Below are 16,406 nucleotides of genomic sequence, written 5' to 3' on the forward strand. Positions count from 1 at the left end.
GGAGTTTTTAAAAAGTAACCACAATACCATTAACATACCCAACAATATTAATAATAATTCTTCATTAATTAGTATCCAGTGTGTATACAATTTTTCTGTAGTTATTTTAAAAATGTCTGCTTTTTAAAAAAAGTATTTGGTTCAAATCAGTATCCAGACAAAGTCTACATATTGTGGTTAATAAGTACATCTTTTAAAGCTTTTTAGATTTTAAGAGCACATCCCCTGCATATGTGAAATTTATTTGTTAAAGAAATTGGGCCATTTGTCTGGTAGAATTTTCAACAATCTTGTTTTGGCTGCTTATATCCTAATGTTGTCTTTTCATGTGTTCTTCTGTCTCTTACATTTTCTGTAAATTGGTAGTTAAATCTAGAGCTTTGATTAGATTCAGGTTCAATTTTCGTGGCAGGAAGACCATAGTCGGTGCTGTGTGATTCCTGTTGCTTCCATCCAGAGAAACATGATGCCAGGTCGTCCCACTTCCAAAGAGAAGGGTGATTCATCGGTTCAAGTGGTGTCACCCTTCCCTTCAGGCAGTGGGCCTCTTTCCTGATTGTACACCTGGGAAGCTTTTAAAAATCCTGATGCTGAGGCCACGCCCCAGACTAATGGCATCAGAGTCTCTGGCAGTGGCACACAGTCATCAGCACTTTCTGAAGTTACTCAGGACATGCAAATGTGCAGCCAGGGTTAAAAGCCACTGACTTAGTTGTTTTAGTTGTCAGTGATATTGCACAGAAACATGATTCATGATTTTCAAATTCTATCGTTCTTTCTGCGTTTATTAGCTGAAATCTTTCTACGAAAAAGAATTTCCCCTCATCAGCCACTAGATTACGCGGACATGTAGTTTATTCAGGAAAGCCAACACAAATGCTTATCTTTCTCTCAAATAATTTTCATGAGTTGGTGCCCTAGTACCTCCAGAAGTGCCAAAGGAAGTTTTTTCCAGTATCATAAACTCAGGGAATTTTATGTATTTGATGTGTTTAAACTCATTATAATCATTATTCTTTGTAGCTCAAATTGTCCCATCTTGGCCAATTTAAGGCTCTTCCTTTAGGGAATTTTGGCATGACCCCTGTCAAAATTCGCAATCAAAAATCCCAGTTGTTTCTGACAGTTTCTTTGCTTCCTGGCACGACAAGATATCCTCTTTGATGTATGACTTCTACTTAATCACAAACTGTTTTGAACAATTTATAAATCAGGGCCTTAGTTAGTTCTTCCACCAATAAGCAGTATATTGATTTTTTTGTGGGGGGGCGGTTAGAGAAGCTCCTTACCAACTTAAAATACAGAGTTTCAGTAATAAGTAAAGTTGCAGAAATATTTGTTAGAGGTCGATGTGAATTATATTTTGTAAGGGGTACTAGCTTATGTCAATGAACACACATGTAATGTATACTCTAATATTTTTGAAAACTTCTGCAATGTTGCATTCTCAGTGTTGATAATCAAGAATATAAATAAGTATATAACTAGTATACAACCTTGTCATATATTTAAAAAAATAATGCTAGTGTCAAGGAATAGAACTAATTTGCAGTATGTGGAATAATGGGACTATATTAAAAGATGAAACTTGGAAGAGTAAATACTTAAAAAATTTGGACAATATCGGTAAATAGCAATAGTTTAAACTATACTGCAAAAGGTTTAGTTTTTAAGTGGATGTTAGGGGTGATTTGGGGCTGAGGGACTGGTTGGGTGTAGGACTTTAAAAGCAGTTGGGAAATGCCACGATAGCCTCAGAATAAAATTTCAGAAGTCCAAAGCACAGTGATGCTTTTTAAGAATTGTGGGGAATCCTTATTACTTTTATTCATGGGATGGGTGGGGGAGATTTAATGGCTGTCTCTGTTCTGTTTTTGGTCCAAATCCAAGTCGAGTATATCAGGAATTCACTTAAAAATACACATTTAGTTAATTTAGTAAAAAGAATCAGATTTGATGTATTGAGTTTTAATTTCACGGGAAAAGAGTCCATTAGGAATGTTCGAGTTGCCAGTGTACATTTGGAGATGCTCTTTCTGTTCAGCCCAAGATGAAACTAATAGCCACGACGCGTTTGCTCGTCTGCTATCTCTGGGGTCGCGTCTGCTGCTGTCAGCTGCTCTCTTGTTATCTGGCCGCTGGTCCTGCTCAGTCAGTTGGAGAGGAATGTCGGTTCCATTAATAACCTGAGGGCCAGACAGGCAGATAGTGGAAAATGAGTAGAGGGAGAGAAATTGCATTTAACCTGGTGTTCTGAGTTGTCATTTTCCAGACCCTAATGTAGCTGGGTAAAGGCAGGCTGAGGGCATGACAGCAAATCCATTTCTGACAGAGTCTCACACATGAACCTGAGAAACAGCCTGATACCAAGAAAAGAAAGAGTGAAAGAAACTGGGGAAAAGGTAAAGATTTGCGGTTGGGAAAGTTGGAGGAAGCAGTATTTGGAAGAAATGGCATGACCAACGTATTCTGATAGACACTGACAACTTTGCAAAATAAATTTCATTTTGATTTTAATTATCATCCTTGGTGTTTCAAATGAACAAAATTCCTTTTTTTAAAAAAGTGGAATATAGGGAAAGATTGATTGCTCATACATTTTGGAGTTTTGTTCTATGTTTGTTTTGGTTCTGGATCAGTCAGTGGCAAGAGGGAAGAGAGCAGGTCTTAATTTTCTTCATGTAGGTACAATGATGCAACAACTGCAGTGGTCTGCATTTTGGTTGTCTATTACTGCATGACAAACCACCCCAAAACTTGCTGGTTTGAAAACAAGTATTTTATTATCTCTCATGATGCTGTGGGTTGGCTGGGGCTCAGCAGGTAGCTCTTCTGTTGGTCTCACCTAGAGTCTCTTAGGCAGTTGCAGTCAGATGGCAGATGTGGCTGGATGTCCATGGTAGCTTTTTCGCTCATGTGTCTGGCACTTCAGTGTTCCTCGTGTCACTTTCTCCACAGGGTAGTATGATATTCTTAAGGGTGCCAAGAAGGCGGAAGCATAAGCTGCCAGTTTCTTAGGATGAGTACTCAGGAATCCCAGAATATTTCTTGGGCTGCATTCTCTTGGCCAAAGTCAGGGATGAGGCCAGCCCCCATTCAAGGACAGAAATAGGGTCCATCTCTTGACATGAAAAGCAGCATGAGCACACAGGGAGAGGAGGGGTTGTTGGCAGCTGTCTCTGGAAACTACCTACCTATACTCTGCATCCTTTGCCTCTGTCATCTACATGTGATTTTTCTTTGATTACATTACAGAATTTTGAACTTTCTTTACTTCCTCCTTTTATCACCTGACACTGAAGGTCATTAACATTCTATATTTTTTATATTTTTAATAATCGTGTCTATTTATGGGGTACAATGTGATGTTTTGCTGCATCTATACATTATAGAAAGAGTCAATCAAGCTGATCAACATATCAATCATCTCATCAACTTATTTTTGTGGTAAGAACATTAAAAATTAATTTTTATTAGCAATTTTGAAATGCAATACGTTATCATCAACTGTGGCCACCATGTAGTGCAATAGATCATTAGAACTTATTCATGCAGACTACCTGAAACTTCGTACCCTTAGATTAACATCTTCCCTTGCCCCATCCCTCCCTCTCCCCCTGCCCCGGCCCCCGGTAACCACCTCTCTACTCTGTTTTTATGAGATCAAATTTTTTAGATTTCACATCTACGTGAAATCATGTAGTATTTGTTTTTCTGTTCCTGGCTTGTTTCACTTACTGTAATGTTTCTCCTGTTTGGTTGGTTAGGTTATTTTTTTATTATTGACTGATTTTTTTTCTCAGTATTTATTTCTTAATTTGAAATTTTTAAAATGTTTATTTATTTATTTATATTTTATTTTAATTTATCAATATACAATGTAGTTGATTTTCATGTCCCTTTACCAATTCCTCTCCCCACTCCCCCCTGACCAACATCATATCTGTTCACTTGTCTGAACAAGTTCAAGGAATTGTTGTGATTGTTGTGTCTTCTTCCCTGCCCCCCCCCACTATTTGTTTGTATATTTATTTATTTATTTATTTATAGCTCCTCCAAATAAGTGAGAACATGTGGTATTTCGCTTTCTGTGCCTGACTTATTTCACTTAATACAATTTTTCTAAGGCCATCCATGTTGCTGTGAATGGTAGTATTTTATTTTGTTTTTTATAGCAGAGTAGTATTCCATTGTGTAGATATACAATATTTTCCGTATCCACTCATCTGATGATGGACATTTGGTCTAGTTCCATCTCTTGGCTATTGTAAATAGTACTACAGTAAACACTGGAGTCCAGGTATCCCTTTGGCATGATGATTTCCATTCCTCTGGTTATAATCCCAGCAGTGGAATAGCTGGGTCATATGGTAGGTCTATTTGTAATTGTTTGAGGAACCTCCATAACATTTTCCATAAAGGTTGCCCCATTTTGTAGTCCCACCAATAGTGTAGGAAGGTTCCTTTTACTCTGCAACCTCTCCAGCATTTATCATTCTCAGTCTTTTGGATATTAGGCTTTCTAACTGGAGTGAGATGGTATTTCAAAGTGGTTTTGATTTGCATTTCCCGAATGCTGAGAGATGCGAGCATTTTTCATGTGTCTGTTGGCCATTCGTGTATCTTCCTTTGAGAAATGCCTATTCAGCTCCTTTACCCATTTTCTAATTGGGTTATTTGGTTTTTTTGCTGTAAAGTTGTTTGAGTTCCTTGTATATTCTGGATATTAATCCTTTGTCAGATGTATATTTTGCAAATATCTTCTCCCAGTCTGCTGGTTGTCTTTTCACTCTGTTGATTGTTTCTTTTGCTGTGCAAAAGCTTTTTAGTTTGATATAATCCCATTTGTTTATTTCTCCTTTGGTGCCTGTGCTTTTGGGGTCATATTCATGAAGTCTGTACCCACTCCTACTTTCTGGAGTGTTTCCCCTATGTTTTCTTTAAGGAGTTTTATCGTTTCATGATGTATTTTTAATTCTTTAATCCATTTTGAGTTGATTTTGGTATATGGTGAGAGGTACGGGTCTAGTTTCATTCCCCTACATATGAATATCCAGTTTTCGCAGCACCATTTCCTGAAGAGTCAGTCTATTCCCCAGTGTGTAGACTTGGTGTCTTTGTGAAAGATCAGATGGCTGTAGGTGTGTGGGTTGATTTCTGGATTCTCTATTCTATTCCATTGATCAGTGTGTCTGTTTTTATGCCAGTACCTTGCTGTTTTGGTTGTTATAGCTTTGTAGTATAGTTTAATGTCAGGTAGTGTTATGACTCCAGCTTTATTTTTTTTGCTCAGGATTGCTTTGGCTATTCTTTGTCTTTTGTTATTCCATGTAAATATCAGGATAGTTTTCCATTTCTAAGAAAAAATGTCTTTGGAATTTTGATGGTATTTCATTGAACCTTTAGACCTCTTTGGGCTGTATGAACATTTTCACAATGTTAATTCTTCCAGTCCAAGAGCATGGGATATCCTTCCATCTTCTTGTGTCCTCCTTAATTTCTCTGAACAGTGGTTTGTAGTTCTCATCATACAGATTTTTCACATCTTTGGTTAACTTTTTTCCTATTTTATTTTTTTGGTGGCTATTGTAAATGGGCTAGCTTTCTTGATTTCTTTTTCTGCATGTTCACTGTTGGAGTATAGAAATGCTACTGATTTTTGTGTGTTGATTTTGTATCCTGCTACTGTGCTGAAATCATTTATCAATTCCAGCAGTTTTTTTGTAGAGGTTTTAGGCTGTTCGATATATAGGATCATGTCATCTGCAAACAGGGACTGTTTGACTTCATCTTTTCCGATCTGGATGCCCTTTATTTCCTTCTCTTCTCTGATTGCTCTGGCTAGTACTTCCAACACTATGTTGAATAGGAGTGGTGAGAGTGGTCATCCTTGTCTAGTTCCTGTTCTTAAGGATCCTGTTCAGGATGATATTGGCAGTGGGCTTATCATATATGGCTTTAATTATGTTGAGATACTTTCCATCTATACATAACTGGTAGGAAGTCTGTATCATAAATGAATGTTGAATTTTGTCAAATGCTTTTTCAGTGTCTATAGAGTTGGTCATATGGTCTTTGTCTTTGATTTTATTGATGTGTTGTATCACATTTATTGATTTGCATATGTTGAACCAAGCTCGCATCCCTGGGATGAATCCCACTTGATCCTGGTGTATAATGTGTATGTGTTGCTATATTCTGTTAGCTCATATTTCATTGGGGATTTTTACATCTATATTCATCAAGGATGTTGGCCTGTAGTTTTCTTTTTTTGTTGTATCTTTGTCTGGTTTTGTTATCAGGGTGATGTTTGACTCATAGAATGAGTTTGGGAGAATGGCTTCTGTTTCAATCATTTGGAATAGTTTGTACAGAACCCGTATCAATTCCTCTTTGAAGGTTTGGTAGAATTCTGCAGTGAACCCATCTGGTCCTGGGATGTTCTTTGTTGGGAGACTTCTGATAACAGCTTCAATCTCTTTTATTGTTACTGGTCTGTTCAGATTTTCTGTATCTTCTTGGCTCAGTTTTGGTAGTTTGTGTGTGTCCAGAAATGTACCCATTTCCTCCAGATTTTCAAATTTGTTGGCATATACTTGTTCATAGTAGTCTCTAATGATTCCTTGTATTTCCAAGATATCAGTTGTATTATCACCTTTTTTATTTGCAATTTCTATTATTTGGGTCTTCTCTTTTTTAGTTATTCTTCCTAATGGTTTCTCAATTTTATGTATCACTTCAAAAAAACCAACTTTTTGCTGCATTGATCTTTTTTATTGCTTTTTGTGTTTCTTTTTCATTAAGTTCTGCTACGATCTTAATTATTCCTTCCATCTGCTAACTTTGGGTTTGGACTGTTCTTGTTTTTCTAGTTCTTTAAGGTGTAGTGTTAGGTTGTTTACTTGCCATCTTTCCATTCTTCTTAAATAAGTATTTAATGTGATAAATTTCCCCCTTAGTACTGCTTTTGCAGTATCCCATAGGTTTTGGTATGGTGTGTCATTATTTTCAAGAAATTTTTTGATTTCCTGTTTAATTTCTTCTTGGACCCATATATCATTAAGTAGGGTGTTGTTTAATTTCCATGTGTTTGTATAGTTTTCAGAGTTTTGTTTGATATTGGTTTGAAATTTTAATCCATTGTGATCTGAAATAATACATGGAATAATTCCAATTTTTAAAAAATTTGTTGAGATTTGCTTTGTGACCTAACATGTGGTCTACCCTGGAGAATGTTCCATGTGCTGATGAGAAGAATGAATATTCTGAGGTTGTTGCATGGAATGTTCTGTAGATATCTGCCAAGTCCAATTGGTCAAAAGTGTTGTTTAGATCTTTGTTTCTCTGGTGATTCTTTGCCTAGATGATCCATCCTGTATTGAGAGTGGGGTGTTCAGGTCCCCTGCTATTATGGTATCAGTGTCCATTTCATTCTTTAGGTCTAATAGTGTTTGCTTTATGAATCTGGCTGCTCTGATGTTGGGTGAATATGTATTTATGATTGTTATGTCTTCTTAGTGGATAGATCATTTTATCATTATATAGTGGCCTTTTTTTATCTCTTTTTGTGATTTTTCGTTTAAAGTCTGTTTTATCTGATGTAAGAATAGCTGCTCCAGCTCATGTTTTGTTTCTGTTTGCATTGTATTTCTTTTTCCATCCTTTCGCTCTTCATCTCTGTGTGTGTCAACAGGTGTGGTGAGTTTCTTGAAGGCAGCATAATGTTGGGTCCATGTTTTTAATCCATTAAGTCAGTCTGTGTCTTTTGAGTAGGGAATTTAATCCTTTTACATTAAGAGTTATTATTGAAAGGTGTTGATTTACTCCTGGCATTTTACTGATTTTTGTTTGGATGTCTTAAGTATCTTTTTTTCCTTTCTTTGTGATTTACTGTTTGTCTTCTGTGTTTGTTGGTTTCTTGGCATAGTAGGTAAATTTTTTTCTCTTTATTGTTAGCATTTTTACTTTCCTGGTGAGATTTGTTCTTTCTTGAGTATTCATGGCAGTGATAATTGGTTTTTGGGTACCAAACCCAGTACTCCCTTGAAAATTTCTTGTAAGGCTGGTCATATGGTAGTGAACTCCTGTAGTTTTTGTTTGTCTGAGTAGTATAATATTTGTCCTTCATTTTGGAAGGGTAGCCTTGCTGGGTAAAGTATTCTTGGCTGGCAATTTTTGTCTTTTGGTATTTTGAATATATCATCCCATTCTTTTCTGGCTTTTAGGGTTTTTGATACAAGGCCTGCTGTTGGTCTGATTGGGGATCCTTTTTAGGTGACTTGCCCCTTCACTCACAGCTTTTAAGATTCTCTCTCTGTCTTTGAGTTTTGTAAATTAGACTAGAACATGTCTTGGAGAGTGCCTTTTTGGGTTGAATATGTTTGAGTATCTTTGAGCCTCCTGGATCTGAAGGTCTGTGTCTTTCCCTATACCTGGGAAGTTTTCTGCTATTATTTCATTAAATATGTTTTTGATGCCATTTCCTTTTTCTTCCCTTTCTGGAATACCAATGATTCTGATATTTGAGCACTTAAGGTTGTCTGTTATCTCCCTTAGATTTCCTTCAGTATTTTAAATTCTTTTTTTTTCTAAATTTCTTTTTCTTTTTTGAACAGCCCATCTTCAAGGTCAGAAATTCTTTCTTCTTGTTCTAGCCTGCTGGTTAAGCTCTCTGTTGTGTTTTTTATTTCACTGAATGAATCCTTCAGCTCCGCAAGCTTTGCTACATTCTTTTTCAGGGCACTGATTTCTTTGTACATGTCTTCTTTCAGGTCCTGTATACTTTTTTTCATTTCATTGTGTTGTCTAACAGAGTTTTATTGTATCTTGTTTAGTTTCCTTAGAATTTTTGCTTGAAATTTCTTGACAGTCATTTCAAGGACTTCTTGTTTTATAGGATCTGGAACTTCAGAGTTATTTTCCTTTGGTAGTGTCGTACCTTTTTGGTTTTTCATATTTCTGTTATCTTTCCTTTGGTGTTTAGTCATTGTGGCAGGGAGTTTCACCATCCACTCATTCCACCCTGGTGTCTGGCCTGGATTCTGCAGGCACAGCCAAATCAGTCTGGCTGCCTTGGGGCCTGTGGGCCTGGCGGCTCTCGGGCCTTTCTGAATGGCAGGGACTGGCCTGGGCTGGGTGGTCCGCTGGTTTCCCATGAACTTTTGCAGTACACTCATATATCATCCCAAGAAGACTATTTCTACAAAGGATATTTATAAATTGCGAAGTGCTATATGGCTGTAAAATCAACTATAATTTTTATAATTATCAACACCAACTGGAATTCTAAAAGTCGAGTTTGCCTTAGATTATCAAAGAAGATTTATTAAATAAAACACTATTTCTAAGGGAATCCCATCAATATGAATATTTTAGGCCAGCAACATTAACTCATTTATAGGAGAGTTTTGCAGAAATTAGAGTTATTGAAAATTAGCCCAACTCACTGCATGCAGTATTTTAGTCTCTTGCTGTTGCCTATAAGATCACAGGGACCTAAGTAAAATGTTGCATTGTTTTAAACACATTCTTGTCTTTTGTTACATCACCTTTCTTCTTACCTTGAGAAAAACTTTACCTAACCTTTACCAGAAACTCAGTCCCTTCCTTCTTTGCCTCCCTCTTCCCAACAAGAATCCCTTAGCCAGTTACTTCACTCGAAAGCATCTGACAACATCACACCTTTGTGTTGTTTTTTCAAGAGCATGTTAATAAAGTACCAAGATAAGCCACAGGGGTATATATCGAGTGGGAACATTTTAGACACAAGGGATAAAATTACTCTAGAGATATTTGGAGAAAAGAATGTTACACGGATGGCCCTTAATTTAGGTGACAACCAATTTTTCCAACTGATAAGGTCCATCATAGGTGGTAATGAATGACACTGAAGGCACAATCCCTGTCTGTACTTGCAATACCCATAAAAGTCTCCTATCAGTTCTGTATGATCCCAGTAATTCAACACAATGGATTTCACCTTAAAGTGCACTGCTCTCTACTCAAATTTTACAACTACCCCTCTCCCAATAACATGACCTTCCTTCACTTCGCTTTCAAGGCTTCTTCTATTCTTCCATATCACTCACATAAAACAACAGTAGAAGCTAGTAACATACAGCAAAGGAATACAAGCCCCTGTCCATAAGTCAAAGAATGGTTCTGGGTTTATATCTCAATGATTAGCTGAGTATAAATGCATTATTGAAAAACTGATGGTATAAAGTCAGTAGTTTAGCTAAGAGTAACACACCAGTAGTGATTTCCTATATTTGACAAATATATCATGGTAATGTGAGATGATAAGATTAGAAGAATCAAACAGTTTGAGGGGTATATGGGAATCCCCCTATAATATGTGTGTGACTGTTCTGTAAAGTTTGTTCTAAAAATTGATGAGGAGGTTCATTGGCCAATTCCTTTGGGAAACTTTTAGTTAAGCAACTAATTTTCCAAATGCTTGTAGCTATCAAAGCTTCGGGACTATCTAATAAGCATTGTAACTTTATCAAAGGGAATATATGGTGCTGCATTTTCCAAACATATTAGGCCAGAAAACTTTTTTTTTTTTCTTCAAAAAGTTTCTTTCCAGAAAAGTGCTGACATAGAGAAAGTTTATCCTAATGTGTCACAGACTTCTGTCCTATACTGAACCATGTTCAGATTTTAATCAGCATCTTTCTCTGAAGAGAGAAAGAAGCCATGAACATTAAATTGGCAGAAGATGTGAAACTACGGATAATATCATGGATGAGAAAATAATCACTAAAATTAAACTTAATAGGTTACGTCAATTGACCAAACTTAATGGGATGAATATAAAAGCATAACTATATAGTCTACTTTTAGTTAAACAAATTAAAAACAAAACAACAACAGAGTAAGTACAAGATGATGAAGAAGAACGGACTTAAGTGCCCATTACGTTACTATGAACAGCTTTGTGTCCCAGGAGATCTTAGGTCAAATTTGTAGAACTTTGACCCTCAGTGAAGAGGCCCTAAAAGTACTTTTATGGTAAGGCCATTTCTGCAGATTTTCTTTGCTTTTTTTTAAGTTCTATGTGATACATAATAAAAGGTCCTCAATGAGCCATTCCCAAGCAGAGGGAGCAGGATGATGTGGATCTTGGAAACCATGTCATAGCAAGAAATGTTGAAGAAACTGGAACTATTACCCCGATGAACAAAAATCCTAAGGACAGTTGTCCTTATGTACACAAGGATACAAGGAGAATGAAATCTATTCTGTGTAACTTCAGAAGTCAGAAGAAGGATCTAAGGAAGCAAGTGGAAGCACATCATCTCTGTGACCATTAAACAGCCTCACAAAAGAATGAACATCCTTGAAATGAAGTGAGCTTCCTGCTTCTGGGATTGTTCAAATAGAAGCTGGATGCCCAGCTGTCCAGATTGCTGCCAGGGTGTCTTCTGCATTTTACCTGATAAATGACTTCTACAGAACCTTCTAGTGCTAAGATGTCAAAATATATGAAACCACAGGGAAGGAAAAAACTTGAGAGGCACCGAGAAGAAGGACAAACCGCTGAAAACACCCCCAAAGGTCCCTCAGGCCGCACTCTGCCTCTCTTCTAACCATCATCCCTGTGATAATATCTGGAAGCTGCAGGACAAGCGCTGGGGGTTAGCTGAAGAATCAGAGGCCAAATGCCATCCCTGAGTATGTACCTGAGAGACCATTGATGGTATAATTTAATTTACACTAGAGGGCAGGGGAGTGATGAATTCCTCTAGACCAAGTATTGTTGATACTCCAGAAGAAATTTACCAAAACACAGAAACACATAAACACACAAGTATACAAACAAATAAGTTAATTTTTTAGAACTCTATTTTTTTCTCCTATGGAAATAATGGGCCTATAAAAAGTTCAATGTGTACAAATTTAAGGCCTGCTTCAAGGTTGCCCCCACGCTGAGCCAGAACTATCATGACGAGAGTGAGAGTGAGCTGGACACTCAGGTCACAAAAGTTAGGAAGGCGCTCTCTCAGGGTCCTGTAATTGCTGGCAGGGTCAGCCCCTGAGAGGGAGTGCCTCTTTAAATGTACGTCATAGCCACCTGCTTACATCACACTAGTCCTGGCCCCGTGATTGGTCAGGCATTCAACGCCCCTCCCCTCTGCAGCCTCAAACACTGGTTGCTTAGGTAACAGCCACTTCAAAGCCTGCAGAGTGGGAGGCTGCAGACCTGACCTTCTCGCATCTCCTAACCGTATGTAGGCCAGAAGCTGGCACCGACACTACCTCTACCCTACAATGTCCCGGGTCCCGGACTGGAAGAGGGCAGAGCGTAGTCCAGTAGCTCCTGGGGCCAGCTGCGATGACAGAGGTGGCAGAGGCAGCAGTTGGAGCGGCCCCTCAGGCGGTTTGGGGCCTAGAGCCGCAGGCTCCCATGAACCACCACTCTGCTTTAGACTGAAGAACCATCTGGTTGGCTCAGTCATTAGTCGTGGTGGGTCAAAAATAAAAGACCCACAGCGTTCGACAAACACTAAAATACAGATAATAAGGGGGGATTGCGAAGCAGTAGTAAAAATTTTTGGCAGCAAAGATGTGACAGCAAAGGCCAAGGCAGCTATAGATACTCTTATTAAAAGACAAGAAAGGTACCGTTCAGAATCGGATGTGGATAATGCTGCGTCCCAACCTCCTGTTGGGAGAGACATAAGCACAGTTAACGTTGTCAGAGAAGCTCCGCCATTGATTGATTGGGATCGTATTAAGGCAGAAGCTGTGGCGTGGGAAAAAAGAAAATGGGCAGATTTACCACCAATTAAGAAAGACTTTTACACAGAATCCAAAGCTACAAGCTCCATGTCTAAAGAACAGGTAGACACGTGGAGTAAAGAAAATCACAACGTAATGTGTGATGACTTGAAAGATGGTGAGAAGCGTCCCATCCCTAATCCAGCTTGTGAATTTGAGGACGCTTTCCATCCATACCCAGAACTTATGAAAAGCATAACAAGGGCGGGTTTTCAAAAACCAACATCAATTCAGTCACAGGCATGGCCCATTGCCTTAAAAGGAGTAGATCTTATAGGAGTTGCCCAAAATGGCACAGGGAAAACATTGTCCTACTTAATGCCTGGGTTTATTCATCTTGATGGTCAACCGATATCTAGAGAACAAAGGAATGGACCTGGCATGCTAGTCCTCACTCCCACCAGAGAATTAGCTCTTCAGGTGGAAGCTGAATGTTCTAAATATTCATGTAAATGTCTGAAAAGTATTTGTATACATGGTGGTAGAAAGAGAGAAGGACAAATTCAAGGCATTACCAAAGGTGTAGATATCATTATTGCAACTCCTGGAAGACTGAATGACCTGCAAATGAATAAGTTTGTTGACCTACGAAGCATAACCTACTTGGTCTTAGATGAGGCAGATAAAATGCTACATCTGGGGCTTGAGCACCAGATTAAGAAAATTTTGTTAGATGTGCGCCCAGATCGGCAGACTGTTATGACAAGTGCAACTTGGCCAGATTCTGTCCGTAGACTTGCACAGTCTTATTTGAAAGAGCCTATGATTGTTTATGTTGGCACTCTGGATCTAGTTGCTATAAACACAGTGAAGCAAAATATAATTGTTACCACAGAAGCAGAAAAACGAGCTCTTATCCAAGAATTCCTAGAGAATATGTCACCGAAAGACAAAGTCATAGTGTTTGTCAGCCGAAAACTTGTTGTTGATGACTTATCAAGTGATTTTGGTTTCCAAGGCCTCCCTGTGCAATCACTACATGGTGACAGAGAGCAATGTGATCGAGAGGAAGCATTAGAAGACTTTACAAGTGGAAAAGTGAAGATACTGATTACAACTGATTTAGTATCCCGAGGACTTGATGTTAACGATATCATACACGTATATAACTATGATTTCCCACAAAACACTGAAGAATATATCCACAGAGCAGGGCGTACTGAACGATCAGGAAAGACCGGAACATCAGTTACCCTTATCACTCAAGATAATTCAGAGATTGCAAATGAATTGATTCAAAATCTGAAAAGAGCAAATCAGCGTGTCCCGGAAGGTTTTATAGTGATGGCCAAGCGATACAACTTTCATAAACAAACAAACAAAAAAAGGACACAGAAAAAAGGCCAGGAAAATCTTGAGGAAAATCAAAGAAGTTTTAGTTATGTTTACATTGAAAAGTTGTATCAGCTATGGGAAGATTTAAGGCATGTTGAACATATTCAGTATTCAAGATACATAAGAAAGTTATTGGAAACATATTGGCAGTTTGAAGACATACTGATTTTCTAAATAACTCTAAGCTTTCAATATTTTGTATGTTCTTTAATAAAAAAAATTTTTAAAGAGAGCATGAGATACTTTGTGGGGAAAAATTAAATGCTATGTATTGGTAAAGTCTTGTTTCTTTTATAGCCTGCCATGTCGATCTGTCTTAAAGACTTGGTAGAAGGCAGTGATGGTGCTTTTCTTGCTTTACAATAGTTGCGCTGAATTGCAGCATACATAGCTTTCATTAAGCTTATTCCAGTCAAAATATTCTCTCCCCAGCACCCCTAATGGTTGGTGCCACAGTGATCCCTAAACATATCTCCACTATCATTCCTGAATTTTTTTTAGTTCATTAGATAAGTGCTAAATCTTTTAGAAGATTCTACAGTTCTATATTATCAGATAGATGTAACCAAGAGAACACGTGTCTGACTCTCTGAGAATCATATCCTTACATGAATTCTGTCACTAACCATTGGTTAGAGATTCCAGAGAGGTCACTTGTCTTCTCTAGGTCTCAATTTCTCCACTCATAAAATGGGATGGTTATATTAAAAAATTTTGGGGTCTCCACCTCTAAAATTCTGTGATATTATAACTAGAATTGTATACCCCTGCCTTGTATTAACACCTTAATATCTAATCTAGGGAAAATTGGACCCTTGTTTAATAAATTGAACAAAGAAACCCTTTTTAATGACAAAATGCATTTTGTATTTTTAGCAATTTTTGTAATGTGACTGGCAGGTTTCTTTTTATATTTTGCTTTTCTTTTCATCATATTTTATTTTTAATTTTTAATTCAATTTGTTTTGAAAAGGTCAAAACCACATATACACACACATCAGGGGAAAAAGTGAATATGAAAGGAAAATATATCTTATCTACTGAGGAAAATATCAAAAAATCAGATGTCACTCGCCATAGGAACCAATTTTAGTAGAAATCTGATTTTGTTTATAATTCTATCTCTTATGCCTTACTGAGAAGCAATATACATCTCACAGTGGCAAACAGAAATCCCCACAATCACACTAAATAAACTCCAAAATTCAGTTTTCATGAAAACGTTGGAATTAGTTAAGCCTTAACATTTCTGGCAAAATAAAGAGAAAAATTCATGCAACTATCTTTTTCCCCAGCTTGCCTTAGTTGTGACCACAAAGAAGTCAGAAATTAAGAGGAAAAAAAGAAGTAAACATTCTAGGCATAGGTATTTGAGGTTTAAAGTCTGCTTTAAAAGGTTTTATATATAGGCCTCAATATCTCCTGATAAAATTAATAACAATGGTTAACATTTTTGAGTGACATATACCAGGTGCTTAATCTCATAATTTCTAATATTCATAAGTAACCTACTCAATCATGTTTAAATAACAATAACAACAAAACTATCACTCAGTGTCTATGAGTAAGAAAAGAAAAGTGTGCATTTCTTCTACAAGAAAAGGCTGAAAAGAAGAGCCAGTGTATGGAGAAAGGTAAGTTGAGACAGAACAACGGTTCTTAACCAGGGTACTTTGCTACCCAGGAGACCTTTGACAATATCTGAAGACAGTAATGGTTGTTACAACTTTGGGCGGGGGTGAGGAACTACTGGTATCTAGTGGGTAGAAGTTGCTAAGCGCACTACAGCCAATGGACAGCCCCACACAATAAAGAATCATCTGGCCCCAAACAATAGTGCTGACGTGGAGAATCCCTGAGAGACCATAAGCAAAGCCAAAGAACCAGTTGCATAGTAACCAAGAAGAGACTCCACAGGGAAAAAAAAAAATAGAGGTTTTCTACGCTGTATCTTATGGATTGTGCAGAATAAAACCCTACAAATTTCCTATCTTTGGTATAGTTGTATCAGCGGTCCTCCACCAGAGACAATTTTGTCAATGTTTAGAGACAGATTTGGTTGTCACAACTGGGGGTGGTGGTGGTGGCACTGGCATCTCCTGGCTACCACTAAACACCCCACAACAAAGAGTTATCTGGCCCAAATGTCAGAAGTGCCGTGATTGAGAAACCCTGCAATTAATTAAACTAAAAGAAAGAACAACAGCAAACCAAACCGAGTTGCAGAGAAACCGTATTACTCTGTTCCTGTATGAAAATATACAGAAATGGGTATTTTATAAAGA

General features: G+C 37.6%; 1 protein-coding gene across 2 annotated transcripts in view; it reads left to right on the forward strand.

Moving 5' to 3' along the window:
* The window catches only part of PHEX (phosphate regulating endopeptidase X-linked), a 209,821-nt gene that overhangs the window by 98,431 nt on the left and 94,984 nt on the right, over positions 1–16,406 (forward strand). The window lies entirely within an intron of this gene.

The sequence above is a fragment of the Cynocephalus volans genome, chromosome X, assembly GCF_027409185.1.
Source record: "Cynocephalus volans isolate mCynVol1 chromosome X, mCynVol1.pri, whole genome shotgun sequence".
NCBI classification, from domain to species: Eukaryota; Metazoa; Chordata; class Mammalia; order Dermoptera; family Cynocephalidae; genus Cynocephalus; species Cynocephalus volans.